General features: G+C 44.0%; 1 pseudogene; it reads left to right on the top strand.

The window, feature by feature from the left end:
- The first annotated feature begins 1,618 nt into the window (after nucleotides 1–1,618).
- Nucleotides 1,619–6,000, top strand: part of LOC119445373 (structural maintenance of chromosomes protein 4-like) — a 74,641-nt pseudogene continuing 70,259 nt past the window's right edge.

Here is a 6,000-nt window from a genome sequence, read left to right as displayed (position 1 = left end):
CTGCACACTTTATGAGCTGTGGTTATTCAAGACCAACCCACACTTGTAAAGATGCTATCATTCACATGAAGGAATGCAAACGGCTGACTTCACTGCACAATTTTGATCTGCTTTTGTTTAGTGAGTTATCTACTGCTTATAAAAACAAGGAGTTTGCCTGCTTTTTGCATTATTGCATGTGTTTTACAGGAAGTAGAGACAGAGAAGAAAGAAAAGGCAAGGAAGTTTATGGCGAAATAATTTCTTGGAGTACCACAATATGTTACAACGAGCATAAACAAAAGTAATTCGATGCACTGAAGTAAGCGAAATATGCAATCACCTTTTGATGTGAGGGTTACTACAGATGCAGTAAGGATACAAAGTCTGCAACACACTGAAAGTTTATTGGTTTTTGTGCAGGAGAAAAAGGAGAAAAAAACTGTTTAAATATTGCTTCGAAAACAAATTGACAACACTGTTTATTCCCAGTCAAAGCGTTAAAAATGCAGTTGTAGAACATTCATTACGATATATACTTTGCACATTCACTTTGCGAGCTTGATAAGCAGTCGCGTCTCGCAGCGGAAGTAACAGAACCTTGAAATGAGATTGTTCATTGGGGAAAATGCGCACGAAAGCCCAAACCAACCAACTGCAACTAAATGGTCGAGCATATAGCGTCACCTATTGAGCGTAGCATTTGTCCATAGTTGCATATTCTTTAAATTGTTCTGTCCGTAAAAGCATACCATGCTAAAACTGTGGTGTTTTTGTATATCGCGAGTTGTCTCTACAACCAGAAAATTGGGACGACATCTGAAGGCCATGCCTTCCCGTGAGGGACACCTCGTAGTATTTCCCAACTCACAGCGCGTGTGAATAACGGGAAATCACACAAAAGTACGTACTATCAGCACCCGAAGCCAACCTAAAAAGAAGTGTCGCGTGATTAGCAACGTAGTGTGTCAACAAACGCATAGAAATCACAGAACCGAATCTGACCGAGTTTTTATCTGCAATGTTCGCGTCTCGGTGCTTATGTTATGTACCGATTTCGCCATCCAAGGCTCCACTCAATTAGTTTCACTGTTCGAGGCTTGTTGAGCAAATATATAGACAAAAAAGGATCTATAAACGTTGCGTTGAGCGACCGCCGCCATTTTCCAAAACAGACTGCGAAATAGCTCTCGGCGCGATTTCAACGGAAAATCGCAGCGATTGCTGCGACCAACCAGTTGGTCGCAGCCGAAAATCGCAGAATCGGGCCTGGCGACTGTGATTTTCATCACATGCGACGGAAATCGCACTTCCGGTGCGAAAATCGCACCATGTGAAACGACCTTAATGATGAAATTGCCACTTTCGTGTTGTGTTTATACTGTTTCTACTTCGAGAATTCGTCCGTAGTTCAAAAAAAAGCAGACAAGCAGTGTTCGCTCGTTTTTAACGACTCACTTTTGATTGACCTGCTACGCATTTCTTTACACTTCGCTGTCTTTCTGACGAGGTGTGGGGGGAAAGTGGGGATGGTTGAGCTTAGCGCATCTGTATTGGTGCAAATTGTTCCTTCTAGAAGTAATCGCTCGTCGTTTTGGTCTATTTCTTCTTCAGTAGTTCAGTCTAGGAAAGATTCAGGATGGCGGAGAACGGCGTCGCCGAGCACCACGAAGACGAGTTGGAGGAGGAAGACGAAGGAGGCTTCCGTGAGTTCACTGCATGCGATTCGCACTTATTGCCTCTTGTACTTGTATCTATAGTTTTTATATATTTATTGTCTACTGAATCGTCTTAGAATTTATTTGCTTTAGTATATTTACCAAAATAGACATTTGGTAAATTTATTCACTTAGCACATATATAAAATCTGCCCGACTCTTGGCCGATCCTCGTGAGTGGGTATGCGCCAAAGATGATAAGGTCATCATTATAATCGTCATCTTCTCATTTGTGATACAGCGCATAAGAAACACATGTAAATGAAATTATGCACACCTCTACCAGGGGCTACTGTTGCACTGTGCCCCTCTACACAGACAGGGGCATAGAGGAGGTGACGGGTCACCAGATGGGCCTCCCTTGCTACGAACCTGCTTGCGCCCCTGCCTGCCCTCCTGACACCACTGGACAAGTTCACATTCAATATGAGGTCATTCAATTCTCACCGCTACAGGCATAGACGACATCTGCGTCCCACCACCACCGCCAGCAGCATGCACATTTAGCCCAACGGGTCCCGGCCTCATGATACAGAAGATTGAGAACATCCATTTCAAATCGTACGCCGGCACAAGAATTATCGGACCGTTTCACAAGGTGAGCATATGGGCAGTTCGCTGTGGGTTTTTCCCACAGTGAAATGAATGGAAAGAAGTGTCTAACATAAATTTTGTTGCAAATGAATGATAGGTAATTGTTTGATAGTTAATTGATAGTTAATTGAACGATAGTAAATTGTTTTATGTCAATAAAATTCAATTCGATAGTTGGGGCAGCTCATGAATACCTGCCCTGGTTGGTGGCTATGGTGTTGGGCTGCTAAGCGCGAGGTCGTGGGATCTAATCCCGGCCACGGCGGCCGTTTCTATGGGGGCGAAGTGTGAAAACACCTGTTTACTTAGTTTTAGGTGCACGTTAAAAAACCCCAAGTGGTACAAATTTTCTGGAGTCTTGCTCAGCGTGCCTCCTAATTAAATCGTGGTTTTGGCACGTAAAACCCCACAATTTTTAGCTCATGACTGCTCTCATCCGAGTGTCCCCGTGTTTGTGTTACGATTCCAGAAATAATAATTGATTTGCTGTGTTCCAGCTTTGTGTTCAGTACTGAAATTACAAGTTTCATTGTATCTTGATTTCCTTGTAAAGAATTTGACAGCCATTGTGGGGCCCAACGGGAGCGGCAAGTCAAATGTTATCGACTCTATGCTCTTTGTCTTCGGTTACCGGGCACAGAAGATTTGGTCCAAGAAAGTTGGTGCTTATCCACAACAGCACGAACCACACAAATTTGTACAGCTGCACTGTGAACGTTTACTTTCAGAGAATCACTGATACGGTATCTTGCAAGATCTCCTGCCCTGAATGTTGTGCAGTTGTACAGACCAGCAAAAGTGCTAGGGTAGTAGCACTGAAACTATGTGCTTTCTGAAGCACCATAGTTTAGCAAGAGGATGGATCAGTTTTCTTTGGCATATGCTGGGCTTCTGCAGTGTTAGCTACCATCGTCTGTAGCACGAGGGCTCAGGTTGGTTCAGGTGTTGTCAAAGAAACGACTACTTGAGGTGGCACTGGCATGCCCAAAGGCAGCTGCTGTTTATGCCAGGTTGAACATACCAAGCTAAGACAAGCAGTAAAACATGTGCCTTTTGTATGTGTGTGTCTGTAATGTTCCATGCCCTACACAATGAGCTAGCAGCTAAAGTGTTCACCTGCTGCACGAGAGGTCATGGGTTTGATATCTGGCTGGGTTGGTTACATTGCAGTGGGATCAAAAATGCGAAAATATTTATGCACCGAGTTTGATGCATGTCAAAGATCAGCAGGCAGTCAGACATTAAATTGAAAACAATGCATGGCAGTATCCCCCACAGCCAAAGCTTTGAGATATGAAAAAGATAAAACTGAAATATATGGCACTGAACTGTGTCTGTTTAAGGTGAAAGCCTTAGATCTCTATGTTTCAAGGTGGCATTTTGAGGTGGAATGCGCTGGGAAAGAGAAACAGCAGCGCCGGAGGAGGGTTCTGAGAAAGGGTGATGGATCGCAGTTGGAGCGTTGAGGAAAAAGGCAACAACAGTGCAGTAGGAACGTGGAGGGAAAGGGCAACAGCGGTGCTGAAGTGAAGGAGGGAAATGGCGGCGGGGGCGCCTGTAGAATGTTCGGGAAACGGCGGCAGCACGCTAGCGTGCCTTGTATGCATCGCCACATAGGCCCAGAGTTTCATTCCACATTGCTGTGGGTAACGACGCACCAGGCCCTAGTCGCGGGCGGGGAAGACTGCGAAAGTATGCCATGGCAAAAAAGAGTGGAGCAGCTGAAAATACCACTCATCGTAACTGCTGTCTGGAGGAAGCAGCTATGGATGAAGCTAAAGTTCAGCAGCAGATCAGCAGAATGTTCAACAGAAGGTCCAACTAGGCTTTCGCCTTCATATTCTTAGAAAGTTCTGAGCATCCTCCGTAACTTTTTCCCAGCCCATTGCAGAAATAGTGTGAGCTCTAATTGACAAGTTAGAGTTTCGTTTGTTGGTTATTTGTTGCCACGACTGAATGTTTCTGGAACTACTCACGGAAAAGCTATCAGAAACTGAGTTACAGTTCATTTTCTTTTTTCTCTCTCTCCGGGTGCCAGATCACAATAACTACATCGATGTTCCGTCTACTGTTTGAAATATATAGTTATGAAAAGTTGTAATAACCACAATATTGGGCACTCTTGTTTTCGGCACAAAGTGTGGAATATTCTCTAAATTGTGGATAACTGAAACAGCGTTCCAATGATTAGCGAGCAGAGTTGGCATGCGACCACATTTTTATAGTCGGGTACAACTTAAGAAGACAGGAGAGGCCCCGCCCAGATGACCGAAGCGCAGCAGCCGATTTCCTCCGCGACTAAAGAAATAGTTTCGCTGACGCGACTCGCCCCGGCTTGAAGCGCGGGCTGCCATGTTCTCCGTCGGCGGGGACACCGACCGTCCGGCTCATGACGCAAGTCTTTAGTGCGCGCCTATTGGTGGAGGCTCGTATGCATCCGCCTTTCAGGGGGCAAATGCCGCTGCCTTCTAAAGTTCTACCCGACAATAGTTGATAATTACACTGGCACACTTTGTCTAGTAATAACTATACTTACCCTAGTATTATTTTTGTTCCTTTTTGCTGCGGGATGAAAACACCTTCGAGGTGGAAGAAAACTCTGAGTTTGTGGTTGGTAGGACAGCTCACCGTGACAACACATCCTATTACATGGTGAATGGCCGTTGTTGCACCTACAAGGAGGCCACAAGAACTCTACGCTCTTTTGCAATTGATCTTGACCACAATTGATTCCTTATTCTTCAGGTTCTTACCTTTGTGTTATTTTTTCCTCTTGTGTGATCCCTTACATATGCACTGTAAGCTAGCAAGTATCATTAACCCCTAAGGGATGTTGATGTCATCATCTTGTCATGAACAATTGTCATTTTCTAGCTTATGACAAGCCCACCTCTCACAGTACCTCTGGTGGTAGGTTATTGTATCATTGCTTTTATTAAATTAGATTACTCACGATATCTGCAGACATACTTCTGGTAGCTTATTGTGTCAAAAAAATTAGCCATTATGGTAGTTTTTTTTCAAAAAGAAAGGAGCCCTTAAGACAATAAGAAACAGATATGGCAACTTGTATCAAATAGAATAAGCTTTCTGGTGTGATAATATTCAAGGGTTGCATGTTTAGGTGACTTTATTTACATGGTTTGTGTCCTTAAAGTGTGACCGTTGTTGCTATCTAGTGACACAGCAAGGAAGTGCACTTTGATTGCTTTTTCACAGTAGATGACTGCCCAATTTACCTTGCTGATGTTTTTGGGAGGCCTGAAAATGCAACTGTCAATGCTGAACATGTGCTGCTGCTTCATTCTAATTTCAGGGAGAAGTGGAACAGATTGCGCTGATGAAGCCGAAGGCACCGACCGAGCATGACCAAGGAATGCTGTAGTTTCTTGAAGACATCATTGGTAGCTCCGGCTACAAGGAGCCGATCGAGCTGCTGAATCAGCGTGTTGAAAAGCTTTCAGAAGAAAGAACAGAACAGCTATGTGGTGTACATAAAAAGCCCAAGCTTTGACAGGTTTGTCACTGGGTCACCCATTTTTTTTTCTGTATTCTAAGAGTGCTTTCTTGTGGAATGTGCATTAAAATTAAGTACAACACCAAAACTGTAATAATGACAGGATGTCACTGGCATTCAAGATCACTGTAATCCAAACCATTCCACACATCAGCTGCTGCTTGAGGAGCTGTAGCATTGCTTGTGCCCGCT

Source organism: Dermacentor silvarum, chromosome 1, assembly GCF_013339745.2.
Source record: "Dermacentor silvarum isolate Dsil-2018 chromosome 1, BIME_Dsil_1.4, whole genome shotgun sequence".
NCBI classification, from domain to species: domain Eukaryota; kingdom Metazoa; phylum Arthropoda; class Arachnida; order Ixodida; family Ixodidae; genus Dermacentor; species Dermacentor silvarum.
The sequence above is the reverse complement of the archived record's forward strand: the minus strand, read 5'-3'. Positions and strand labels throughout refer to the sequence as shown.